This window comes from Diuraphis noxia, unplaced genomic scaffold (genome assembly GCF_037042655.1).
Source record: "Diuraphis noxia isolate RWA-SAM2 unplaced genomic scaffold, SU_Dnox_SAM2 contig0005, whole genome shotgun sequence".
Classification (NCBI taxonomy): domain Eukaryota; kingdom Metazoa; phylum Arthropoda; class Insecta; order Hemiptera; family Aphididae; genus Diuraphis; species Diuraphis noxia.
In genome coordinates, this window is record NW_028301715.1 from 10,837,839 (window position 1) to 10,852,904 (window position 15,066).

Here is a 15,066-nt window from a genome sequence, read left to right on the forward strand (position 1 = left end):
TAACCTGGGTTTTATGTAAAATGTTGTATACCTACTCATATCGCTTAAATTGAATTATAAATTAAAAAAAAAATGATTTAAATAATAAAATAATAATTTATTATAAATATAATATAATATTCAATATACCTAATTGTGTTTTTTCATCGTCTGATTTTAATTAACGCTGGTTCATTGCATCCGAAATAATTGTTTGAAACCAACTAATGTTATATTATTATACTTAATAAACATTAGTTATTGTCAAACAATTATTTCAAATCCAATGAACCAGTGCTAATTAAGATCAGACAATATGACCGAACAAAATTAGGTATATTGAATATTATATTATATTTATCATAATTATATTATTATGTTGGCGGCAAAAACTCTAATAGAGTTATAAAAGCCAGTTATGATGATGATTTATGATATTATTTAATTGATTTTTTTTTTAATATATTAATCAATTTTAAAAATTTTCAATAGGTATGTATTTGAGTAGTTATGTAACATAATATCAACATAAAAACAGTGTTAATATACGTAGGTATAATAATATAACATTAGTTAGTTTCAAACAATTATTTCAGATGCAATGAACCAGCGCTAATTAAAATCAGACGATGAAAAAACACAATTAAGTATATTGAATATTATATTATATATTTTATAATTATTATTTATATTATTTAAATCATTTTTTTTTAAATTTACAAATCGATTTAAGCCATATGAGTAGGTATACAAAATTTTACATAAAACCAAGTTTTTTACATTTTAAATAATTTTCTATATACTATATTTCATTATATAACATTTTGTACAACTTATATTTTATAATTTTTATAATTTCCTATAAGTGTTCTACTGCTTTCACAATAACAAATGTCAACCACTCTAATCCACTCATTTCCAATCTCTACTCCCTCACTCTCCCCGATAACACACTACGTTATAAGCGTCTAAAGTCTAAAGCGAAATTGGCCCAGGGATCTCCTAAAAAAAAAAAAAAAAAAAGTATATAATATTAAAAGTCTAGAACTGAAGTAGTGTTGTTTGGACACCCTCTTCTATCAAGCCGCCTAGTTTTGTGAATTATTAATCATATTACTTATTGTATAGCATAATACAGAATGCATATATATTATTTTCTTTTAAAGGGTGTTCTACTTAGTTACAAAGTATATAATATTAATTATTACATTTTTATATTTTTGTTATGGTCAAAAAGTTAATTTTCTTAGGATTGCCGTGACTGGTGTTCTTTGTTTATTGTTGGTTAACAATCCGAAATCTAGCTTTTTACCCTGAGTATATTATGTGTGATTAAATTAATTATTTGTGTAATAATCTTTTGTAAAATTATTATTTGTGTGTTTTCCTTTGTCAATAATTATTTCTTACCCATTATCTGCACAGGCGGAGGTGAGCACTTGGAGAAAAGCCAATTGTTGTGCTGCGTTATACAAAATACTAAATCCTTTTTTCATAGCCATTATAATATGACGTATAACTATAGTTCATACAATTTTTAACCAAGGTTGATATTAAGGATTTTTTTGCAAAGTAAAAGTTGGCTCTTAGAGAAAAACTTTTATGCTGCCTCATACAAAGTACTAAATCCTGTTATAACTGTCTTCCAGCAGTTATTCTCACTTAATGAAAGGTTTGAATCTTTCACATATTGGTTTGCTATTTCCATTTTTTTTTTGACATTAGAATTATATCTATATTCATTGATCTTAATGTTTCTTCCTGCATATTTTTGGGTTTAAAAAAAAAAAAAACATTTAAAATTATTAATTTATCATGAATTCTAATATTTTATTTACTATTTTTTTTGTATTTTCTCTTATAACCATGCTGTTCGTAATTGTAATTAAAGCCAATAGACAAATTGCGATTACTACGAGAATCTTAAACATGTTATGTATGAGGAAGAGTACTTAAGAAAAACAAACTTACTAGTTCAGTGGGAGTGACTAGATGGAGGTTCTACCATCAATTAAAAACATATTCTTGGAGAAAAACTAATTGTTGTGCTGCGTTACACAAAATACTAAATCCTTTGGTCATAGCCATTAATATGATGTATAAATATAGTTCCTAAAATTAAATATGTGCATTATATTTATGTCAAATTATTTTTAATTATTCGTAATGAATGTATATCTCAGTTTTTTAAACATGCTGAAAGTATCGTATACTGATTACTCTCCGTATAATATCAATATATAAATATAATGGGTGTATGAGAAACTTTGTTTTTTTCGTTAGGTTTGGTTTAGAGTTTTCGTTTTTCATCATCATAACAATGCTATCTTGTCGCTAATGCTTCCTGCTCCAATTTTCCGCCAAAATCGATTCAATGTTAGTCGTCGTCGACTCATGTTAAGTTTCAAAGTGGATTTAATTTACGATATTTCTTAACACCCTACACATTCAATGAATTTACTTTTTGATATACTTACGACCAAGTCGCTATTAGTATTGACGATACATGTGGCGGTGTCAGTGAATCCTGATAGGTTCACCTGAAAGTTACTAAAATAGAAATTATATAATTATTTATTTTTGATAGTTTGGTATTTATAATTGAATTCATGAACTTATTTATAGTTAACATTTAGGGAAAAGACGCTGATATTTGACAATCATTAACTAATTTTTTTGGCCCTATCAAAATACTTGAAAATCTAATACAAATTCTCTCATAAGTTATTCTTATAGTGATTAAAAAATTATAAGAATACATATGCACATTTTTTTTTTATTAGCATTTGAAATTAAAATATTGACAAAAATTCGCCAAAACCATGAATATTTGCAAATTATTTTGTAGTTAAAAATTCATAAAAATGTTTGTATTTATATCTAAGGTTAAAAATTTTAACACTTAGTTTTACATAAGTTTTGCTTCAAATAACTATAGAGAAAATTTGAAACGTCATTATAGGAAAAATGTTTTGAGCGTTTGAGTTTTAAATTTTTATGAAATCCAGTAATGATAACGATTTATCCTCAAACCAGGTATATGTATATCTATGATGATATAAAGTATTCTGAATTATGATAACTACATGCAATGTTTTTGGAAAAATTGATTAACCATGCCTTATGTAAAATGCGTCCTAATTGAAAAATAAAATATTTGTTTCAAAATAGAATATTATATGACAATATTTAAATATAATATATCCTATAGACTGACAAATCATCTCCGTTCAGAATCGTTTTTCGTATACAATGATACCTATCATTGCATTCAAATTTAACCTACCCTAGTCAGTGGTCCACCCCACCCCCTAATGTACAGCAGAGCGACATCCACTTACCCGCTTTTTTAAGTATGAAATATTATTATGCTAAAAAATATTTATTGAGATGTAGTATACTTTTGTTATTGTGGAAGAGGGATATAATGTACCTACTTATCTGCCTAGTAATGGTAAATATTTCAAGCGCAGCTATATAGTTTTTTTATTTTAGATTTAAATTAATAAAACGGCGTATACCCTTGAATTCATTTACCAATTACCACCGAGTTACATATTATTTTATATTACCTACGTAATTGCAAGAGACGCTGTAGGTTGAAAAGGAAGTATAAATTAGGCGAATTTTATTAAGCCCCACGCCCCTACTTAAAACGTTTATATCTATATACAAATATAGTGTATACAGCTGGACCATAAAACTGTACCGGCTCTTGAAACGCGTAATTTATGCTCCGGCACATTTGTGACCAAGAGCTTCAGTCTGAATTCTTTGAATCTATTCAGGACATTATTGTACTATTTCGTGGCGATTAACTAGCTTATATTTCGTTTACAACCCAGCTGGCTTATTATTTGTCATCATTTACAACCCATCCGCGTATATTTCGGTTTCCACCTTCTTATTACGACATTCTATACTTAAGTACCTACATGTAACATGTGTGCGCCTATATACAGCCATATTTAGGTACGTCACGACCGGTATAATACAACAATAATTGTGTGACGTTCGATATTTATGGTTTAAAAGATTTTTGGAACTGTGCACATTGATGATGGTGTCTGGAGACGCAGGCTGGCTAAAATAATATATACTATAAACGGGCAAACCGTTAATTTTGGAAAATTTAAGCACTGATATAGGTAAATAATTATGTTGGATTGGATTGTCTTAAACCAGTACCTATATTAAATATTAATTGATCATCACACATTTCTTCCACATAGTGCATGATAATGTTTAACCAGAAAAAAATAGGTACTTAATAATATTATAATTTATTAGTAGGTAATATGTCTATGAATAGGTAAGACAACGACAAAATACGTTTTAGCCATTAACTTTTGAAATTCTTACTTTGAAAATTCTAGCTCAATAGTTTAAAAATGTCGTCAACTAGCATAATAGTTGATAATTTATTAATTATTAATAATGAATTAGTTATTTATTTTACCTGCTTAAAAATTATTATAATACAATATAAGTTTTATTAGGTATGCTAAGATATGCATTTTTAATAATAATGCAAGAATGAATACATATTTTTCATGACATACCTATTCATTCGACCATCTATATTTGCATTAACTGACATAAAATAATTAAAATCACATTGGCGTCTATATACTCTTCTGAATTGGACTAACCTGCAAAATATCGATTATGTTCACCTTCTTTAAGGCATCACCCCTTTTAGCCTTATCAAACAGCTATCATCGTTTTTATTGCACATTTTTTTTCTATTTGCTCGGAACATGATCTTTATATACTCATGATGTATAATGTTACTTCTTACATTATGTTTCTAGACAGTACTCCTCCGTACTCAAATAGTCCTAAAACCCGGTAGTGATCATTAATGGTTACTTTACTGTGCTCTCCATACGATATCTACCTAGTTTAGTCAGATATTGCAGGTAGGTTTTTAGTTTCTAATTAATCTCAGTTATTTACCAGAAATTATCTGACCGTGATGCGAACCGTAATTCGAAGGGAATCTATAAATGCTCCACATTGTAGGTGACGACGGTGACGTGACACTAATATACTGCAGTATCATTACTCATTAATATTAGAAAAACGTTTACTATTTTTAAAGTGAGTCCGTGTGTGTGTGTGAAATGTACGTGCCTAAATGATATTTAATAATGCATAGAGCGTTGTGAGTAATAATATCTCCGTACAAGACGTGCATTACAATTATTATTATATTATAACTGCAGTTTCGCACAATACAATCCTTGTATATAACAATGCCACAATGGCATAAACACCTATATAAAAAGTACTGCGATCGATTAATCAGCTCTTAAAATATTTTTACCGCTAAAAGTAGATATATTTTTTTTACATGCAACATGATTTCGTAATCAAGTCAATTCGAGAACGATTCTCGCACTGTTTCGTTCACCGTTTTAAATATACCTAATTCTAAAATCAGTGTCATTCGTGTATCGGCGAATCACTGCAGTGAATTTCTACAACAAAAATTATAGGTAAATAATATATTTTATAGTAACATATAGACTTAGGCATAGGCACAAATAGTGTTTGAAATCTGGTGGGGGGGAGGGCTAAAGCTGTAGCTCAGATCAGGATACTGAATACTCTTATGATGCTTTTAAATTAAATACCTAATGTGTATCATGCAGTAAAATCATTTGTTTTTTTTGGGGGGGAGGGGCTATAGCAATTCTTAGGGGGATAACCCCCCCCCCCTATTTGCGGCTATGGACTCAGGCGATTTACTGGTATCCTGAAAAAAAAAAACAAAATTTGCAAAGATATTTCCATGATAATTTTTGAATAATAATTTATTATAACTTATTTGAGACATTTCAAATGTGTTCGTTGTGGAAACTATTAAATCTGTGTTTCGTGGTATTTACCGGCCGGAGGCCACTATAATGCTTTGATCGTCTAAACACTCCAAACACATTATATACATATACCAACACGCCTAACTACCAAAGTAAATTTCACGCAACATCAACTCAAAAGTGATTAATTTTGTGAGTAGGGTGTAATAGTAAGTAATACGTCGTACATACTAACAATAGTAACTTATCTTTAACTCATATACGAGGTCAACAACGAAATAAACACATACTAAAATGCAGTATAGTGAATTAGCTTTTTTCAATTGAACAAACCGAATTTCGTTGGTACGATTTGAAAAACAACTATCGTCGTTTGTTGGTAATACTACCAGTATCCAATAAGTATAGTGAGTGAGTACACTCTATTATCATAATATTACTCGAAGAAAATGTTTCAAGTGTACAACATTTTGACGAACACGATGTAAGAACATGGAAAGTTACGGCGTGTCGGCGTATAACAAAAACCAACAGTCTCAACAAAAATAACACTTCTAAAAAGTGTGATACATATAATATTATCACTGTTACAACTGCGCCTGCATGTCCCTCTTGGCGTTGCCCACGACAAAGATTAGTTGTTTTTTTAAATAAATATATTTCAATATTTGTAAAAATAACGTTTATACCAATAATAAACATCGCAACTAAATATCTTTATGACGGAGCAAATAGTTAATTTGGAAATTATAATCCAGCCAGTTGTGCAAATGACTACGTTTTAAATTTTTTTTTTTTTTTGAAACCATAAAATAATAATAGATGAAAATGTATTTGCCTCGGAGGTGGTTTATTAAGATATATCGTACTGCGGAGGAAGGTTTATAATAGTTAACATCCTATCTAATCTCCCTACACGAGTTATACCGAATTAACCGCGGAATTTGAAACCCTATAGCTATACCATATAACTGTTATAATTATTATACCAAGGTAATAATATAATGAATATTTCAATTGTACAATTTGCACGCCAGTTAGTATTTCTGAATACAGAAGATTCGTGGGGTCAGAAGGTTAGGTTAGGGCGGGTATAATATTATAAAATGTAATATTTGATCTCTCATTTACACTGAATATCGTCGATGGCAATTTATTCTATCGTATACATGGAAGTTTAATACTTTAATAGTATTTTTATTTCATTTATGGTACGATCATTCACATTCATCATTAATTCTTAACTTCAATTAAAAATTTAAAAAAAAAATTCTATAAATTAAACATATTGCTTTTATAAATTGTCGTTTTGTATTTGATGGCTTCTTTTTTCAAGCGTTGCACGCCAAATGAACATAATATTATTATATCTGCACTCACACTTATGGTAAGTTTAAATTACAGATTGTTAGTTTTAAAATAAAGTTAAAAAAAATATATGATAATAAAGAATTTGCTAAAATTAGCAATAAAATAATAAAATAATAATATTATAGAAAAATTGAATAAGTACCTTTCATGAATAATTCAGGAAATTAAAGTCAATGACTTGGAATAAAAGTCCCAGGAAACAGTAAATAATATAGTTTAAAGTAATAGCTGATGAAATTAAAAATGTATGTTGTCATTCAAAGGAGTTAAAACTTTAAAACTTAAACGTGTTTTTCTATTTTTCATTTTCTTATTATTTTTTTTTTTTGTGTCTGTTTACAGCATAACTAGTCGAAATAATGCTTCAATTTCAAATTTTGGGGGTGGTTTCCGATGTAAAAGTGAATATCCTTGGTGTATTATAGAGGTCAAAAGTTAACATTTTCCAACAGTTTTCAAAAAAATCGATTTTTTAATATGGTTGTAATTCAAAAACTAATCACTGTAAATACTTGAAATGCTTACCAAATGTTTACGTGAGTGTTATATATATACAGTTTAATTTTCAAAAATTTTTGACTTTTTTGAGTTATTTATATACCACTGAAATGTTCGATTTTTTTGAGAATTTTTTTTTGAAAAAATGTTGGATGACCAAAAAAACTTGAAAATTTAATAAAATGTTCCCCGTAAGTTATTCTTATAGTTCCTAAAATATAAATTTTTTATTTTTTTTTATTAGCATTTGAAGTTCAAATATTGACTTAATATGTAAAAATTACGGCAATGTTCAAATTATCATAGATAGAAATTCATAAAAGTTTTTCTTTTTAAATCTAAGATTTGAAAACTTAATACAAGGCTCCTAAAATATTTTTGCAATAGCAGTTGAAAAATAAAAGAAATATATATGCACAATTTTTTTTTAAAGCATTCAAAGTTTGAATTTTGACAAAATACGTAAAAATCACGAAAATTCGCAAATTATTTTAAACTAGAAATTCATAAAATATTTTCATTTTATATCTAAGATTTGAAAATTTAATACAAGGCGCCTAACACATTGTAACAATAGGAGTTGAAAAATATTAAAAATATATATCCACATTTTTTTTACAAGCATTCAAATTTTAATTTTGACAACATACGTAAAAATCACGAAAATTCGCAAATTATTTTAAACTAGAAATTCATAAAAAAATTTCTTTTTAAATCTAAGATTTGAAAATTTTTGATAATCTATATTATATCCTAGACAGATAAACCGTCTCCGTTCAGAATCGTTTTTCGTATGCAATGATACCTATATCATTGCATTCAAATTTAACCTTCCCTAGTCTGAGGTCCACCCCACGCCCTAATGTACAGCAGAGCGATTCCCACTTACTTGCTTTTTTTTTAATTTGATTTCAAATGAATTTTTTTAGGTACTACTTACAAAAAAAAATATAATTATGAAAAATAATTTTTTCACAAAAACGTTTTTTTCGTATCAACTTCCGATTATGTGAATAACAAAACATGTTTTTAAAAACTTAAATGTTTCTGAAAAATTGAGTGTCTTAAGCTTAATGGATCATTCCGTATAACTTACGGAGATAACTGACAGCCTAAACATGATGAAGATATTATTATGTAAGGCCTAAAAAAAATCAAATTTTCAATAAATACGGGTAAATTCAACGCAGAAATAAGGGCAAAAAATTCTGTGCCGTGACCAGGATTCGAACCTGGGTTATTGCGGCCACAACGCAAGGTCCTAACCACTAGACGATCACGGCAGATATCGAGATCTTTGTCTATTTATTTTATTTAAGTGTAATGTGAATTTCTTAGTATTTATATTTACAAATAATATTTTATTATTAAATATTATTTCGAAAACGAAAATTGCTACGAAACGTCAAAATTACGAAATAATCGGTACGTACACATTACGCAATATGCCAGCTTTTCCCAAACTTGGTAATTTATTACAAAACGTAAAACATAAATTTAAAATTAAGAAATCAAAAATTGCATAAACACATTTTTAAATTTCTTACTAAAATAAATTATTTTATCAATTATTATTAAATATTATATTATAATACTATAATACTATTAAATATCATAATATTATAATAATTGATTTTATATGCCTGATGAATGAATGTTATATTAATTTTTTTTAGCTTTTTGAAACACTCAAAAAGTATGATTTTAAAAAGGAACAATAGTTACTATAACTTGTGATAATGCTACAAATATGATTAAGTCGGTAAAGATTATGAATAGGGCTCGGATTTCAATGCATTTGCATCTTTTTTTTTTTGGGATATCTTACGCGATGCTTTCCAAGCTACAAATTTGTTTCAAGTACTTCGCAATCTAACCACAATCATTTTTTGGGGCATTTTTTTTTGCATTTTAAGCGGATTTCATCATTTTTAGGGCATTTTTTGACGGTTTTAATGCATTTTTTAATTTTTTAGTACATTTTTGACCTTTTTGTCGTATTATGACTAAACAAATTGACTTCATTGAAATATAAGTACTACATAGTATTATAGTAATATAGTACTTCGTAATAAAAATTATTTTCATTTTGAACTATTTTAACTAATTTAACATCAGGTTTTCCGGTTTTTACAACCTTTATGTCACACCATCCAATTAGCCGATATTATTGCACACAACTAAACTTTTATCGGATTATTTTCTTATCAAGCGATAATATTACATCGGTGGTGTGCGTTTAATAAATAATGCATTTTTTGAAACGTCATTTTTTGATATTTTTAGGGCATTTTTTAGAGTTTTTAGGTCATAAATACATTTTTTGAAAGGGCATTTTTTTGATATTTTTAGCGCATTTAAATCCGAGCCCTAATTATGAATGATGAAACAGGTCCAAAATTGTTGTATAATGTCAATTGAAAATTCCAAATACAGTGAACCCGATGATGATGATTTATGGCAGTATGTCCAGTATGATAATGAAGGAACACCAGTTATGACTGGTATGATGGTATTGAAAATGAATTTTTCAGTGATATGTATTGATTTTTTGAGAAAATCCATAAATGCATTTATAAATGATTTATGATTATCTATCATTAAATACATTTATTGATATTCTGATTAGTGATGGTTTATCATAGTAATATATTTATATACTTTATGAACATTGATGTACATCAAATTTAGTTATATGTATTATGAAAAACTAAACTTGACTACATACAATTTCACCACTTTTGAATATTATAATTTTATCTATCTTTTTATCTCTCCTTCAGTCACTGTCTCTCTGTATCTCCCTATCTCTCCCTCAGTCTTTGTCGCTGTCTCTATCAGTCTATGATAACTAATCACTAACTGTGACTATTTCACCGGAATGTCCAGTGTCATCATGTTGTGATCAATTGTGACGGGTTTTTTTTTTAAATTTAATATTTATTTTCATTTAAAAATAGAAATGTATGTATATACATGTAAATTAATACAAATATTTATACTTATTATAATATGGCATTATACATAAATAATTGTCTCCATAAAAGCTAGGCTTGCTGTGGAGACAAGGTTCTTAAAAATATCTCGTACATTTACTAAAATAATTAAATTAACACAATAAAAGTCGATCGTTCGTAGATGATTTAGTGATTATAAGCTTATCATAAATATTTTAGAATTACAGAATAAATATAACAATTTGACTGGAATACAGATATAATAGAAATTATCCATGTTAGTAATTTAATTTTTTATTTACCATTTTCTTATATAACTTAAAGGTTTTAAACAAACCAACGTCAATATTTGATTCCATTATCCATTGCCATCTTAATTCCAGCATCACATTGTTTTTACATCGTGCATATTGTACAGTTTATACATTGTTATTATAGAATGCCTCACCTATTTTATGTATAGCTGCTTCCGGAAAATGTAGTTGTTCCGTTGTTCATGTTGTACGCATTTCCGCGGGGTGCGTAAAACACGTAAAATTTAGTGATGTAGCCGACACCATTCACAAACACAACAACACGTGTTCGACACTGCAGGAGACACGATGAAGAAGTTTTCCTTTGCGCAAAACGCAGATTGGATATAAATTATAATTTTACACGGGTCGGGGTATAGACCCAAATACATCACAACGGCTATTCACAATGTATTTACAATACACGGTGCGGTACAATATAGTATTGAACTACTGCTAGCCAACACAGCGACAGAGATTATGATAATAGTGACAAATATTGAAAGTACACATCCAACGGCGTATAGTGATTGGAATTCTGGAAGTAGGTTAGTTACCAAAATAATGCAAGATTAATTGTTTAGAAATGCTTTCAGTATTTTGCAAACACAATAATATTATTACCAAAGTATTAACCACGAATGAAGATAAAGTCTAAAATGTATTATTTACCATACGACATCCCATAGTTAATCCCTTTCTATTGTTATATATAACGAATTATCAGCCTCCCCAATGGCTCCTGAAGTAAAATCCCCTCCTCTCTGAAGCAAAACAAATATTTATACTAGGGATCGTATTTTATCGTTAATGAGTAAATATTGTTTTTTTTTTCTTATAAGACGCGAGCCGCATACGACTATGACGCAAGATGGCCACCCCTGATTTACACCATCAGAACAATGACCATTATAGTTGCCAATCGTTTCATTAAAAACTTAACTCGCTAAACCAAATATATAATATTATATATATATATATATATTTGTTTTCCCTACTTTTAAAATTTAAGTAATGAATATGAAAAAACAAACTAATTCATGTGTAATAATAACAACAAATGCATAATGATTATACAGTATAGACTGAACATAAATAATATCAGCAAAACAACAGTCAACAAGTAAGTATAAGAAATGAAAATAATAAGATAATGATAAAATTTGTTGCAGATTATTTAAATGAAAAAAAATTATACATGTTTACTTAAAAGTTATATAAGAACACACCGGCTATTTAAGTATACATAATATACAAATGTCTAGCGAAATTAATACAAAAATGGTGCAGGTCATCGATAAAATTCAAATACATATTACATCATATACATGAACATTCCTATTCCTATACCTATATAGGTATACATACATATACAACTAAATTGCAATCGTTTAATTGATTTGGTGTATATTTTTCTTAGATTTAAGAAAATGAGTAACGTCACTTACGTCCGCGTCTTATGTGTTGTCAACTTTCTAAGTTTAGTACGAGTGTTATGAACTCTTATATAATATGACTATAGTTATACGATATTAATATAGAGACTGCAAACTAACATAATTCTTATCAGTAATCACTTCTTCAACACAGTTGTGAGACTTTAGCTGGTTAGTAATTTCTGCGTGTCAGTGTCAATGATTTCCGCAGCTCTCATGATTTTCGTTATCCACTCCTTACTTTAGCTCTGTGAAAAGTGTAGTTCGACGTTATGAAAACTTACCTAAGTTGAATAAATTTTTTAAATTTTTTTTTTAATAAACGATGTGACACTAGGGTTAAGAGACGTGAAAACAGTTGGGATGTCATGTAGTTGATGTCACATGGAAAACTAAGTAATTTCTGCGTGAGATACCAATACTCAGATTGTGCTGCAATTTTGTTAATTCATACCAATGTTAAACTATTATATCTTATATTTTAAATCGTCTAAGTTCATTCTTAGAAAACAATTTCAACGAATGAAGTTTTGTTTTTACGGAATTAACATCGGTTCAGCCAAAGTCTCACAACGTTATCACATCGTAGAAAGGTCTAAAAACGATATTTTTTTTTTATTTTGACATGAATTCAGGTGTTCAAAAAGGTATACATTATGCACGTCCGTCAAGTTGGCACCGGCATATTATGCATTTAAATCGATGTATTTTATTATACATTTTTAAATTTGGAATTTAGTTATATGCACCGATCGAAAACATTTCAATTGATCGACTAATAATTGTATTATCAAATACTATCATATTGAAATTAGAAACATGCACATGGTCAAATCAATTTGCAGCGTAAAACTATATAATAATTAATATATTATATGTTACGTCGACGTTATTAACGAAATGAGTGAATAGTTAAGTCCATTATGCATCTTAAACATCATTGAAACAATGACGACTGATGTGTAAATTATTATAATGGAATAATAATTCATGTACCTATATTGTATACTGCATAGTTATATCGTATGCATTATTCGGTCGATCCTTGGTGAAGAAATGTGAAAAAATCATTTCGATGGCAAAACTATTTACATCAAACAAAATATTAATAATGTGTGACGTACTGGAGTGTGAGCATATTATTAAACTCGTAGTGTTCGTCATAATTATATCGACTGCCTGGTATTTTGAAATATTCCCAAAGGTGTTTGTTTTTATTTTTGCGCAGCATAAAAACGTTAGCGGAAAACATGTTTTGTTATTTTCATTACCTTTATAACTTTTGTCTATTTTTTTTTTTAGTTTTAGTGTATCATTATTTGACAGTGGTATATTCCCACAAAAAAAAACCAAACACTTTTAATGATGCAAAAAATGTACAATACATTTATATAGTATACTTACTATAGGTATTCTGAGTGGAGCGATTAATTTATTGATTTTACAATATGTTTTTTTTTTTGTGTACCTATATCATCATCTTTTGTGGTAGAAAAGTAAATCTTGAATCTAGTTGAAAATGTTCAGGAGTATAAAAATGAGACAGCCAAAAGCAAAAAATTCCTAAAAGTTTACAAAAGCGGCAGGAAGGACAAAAAAACAAAAATCAAGGAAAACTGATATTTTTACTCAAACTCAAACCAGTTAAAAAAAAAATTGATTTTGTATTTTGGACTAGAAAAATTTATCAGTAGATAAATAGAATTTTTATGGAATGTTTAAATTGCATTTTTGAGTTATTAATAGGCATGAGAATATTTCGATTTTTATTTATTTAAATTATTACGAATAAAAAAATTTCACATGGTCAAAAACTTGAAAATTTAATACAATGTTCTTCTAAGTGGTTGTTAGGGAAAATCGATTTTTTATTATAAATGTCTGAAGTTAGAATTTTGGCGAATTTCATTAAAATACAAAAATTTGCAAATTATTTTATAAATTAAAAATGTATTTAATAGGTATAGGTATTAAATTATTATCTACAGATTTAAAATTTAAAACAAGGTATCTCATAAATAGTTATACTATAATATTGTACTATAAACTTTATAGTGTAACTAAACCAATTATAAATACGGTTTATTTATAGGTATTTTAAGTTCAAATTTGGAAGAAATTAGAAAAAAAATAATTTTAGTTGTTTTGTTGTAATAATTCCTAATAGCAAAAATTATATATATACTTTAATCACAATAATATCTTTAAATATAAGCAGTATGTACTTTTAGTATAATATTATAAACGACAGACCAAAAATACTCTCAAAATAGTTTTCGTCAATGATTTTATTTCATTAACAAAACCATTACAGCAGCGATCCTCTATAGATCGTTAGCCACTTGCTCGCTTTTATTTTTATTGAATTTTCACTTTTTAGGATATCAAAATTCTGATAACAAACATATCGTACATACATACCTACTTATTGTGACCAGGAACTCATAAAGTTTTACAGTTGTTATAATTTTATGACAATTTATAATATTATTGTTCTTATTTGCTTCATTCATATACCAGTTACAAATAATATGTCAACATTATATTAATATTATGCTGTTATGTTGCTTTAAAAAATTACCAGAGTAGGTATAGAGAATAAAAACATAATATAACATACAAAAGAATAACGATGTGCAGTGAATATGTGGTTGTTTTTTGTTTTAATAGTGAAAGCAATGTATTTTGAATAAATTATTAGCAAGAA

At 27.8% G+C, this 15,066-nt stretch overlaps 1 non-coding gene across 1 annotated transcript; it reads right to left on the minus strand.

The window, feature by feature from the left end:
- Nucleotides 1–8,884: 8,884 nt before the first annotated feature.
- On the minus strand, nt 8,885–8,956 carry TRNAH-GUG (transfer RNA histidin (anticodon GUG)). Its single transcript has one exon. It is a non-coding gene; the product is annotated as a tRNA-His (tRNA).
- Nucleotides 8,957–15,066: the final 6,110 nt, after the last annotated feature.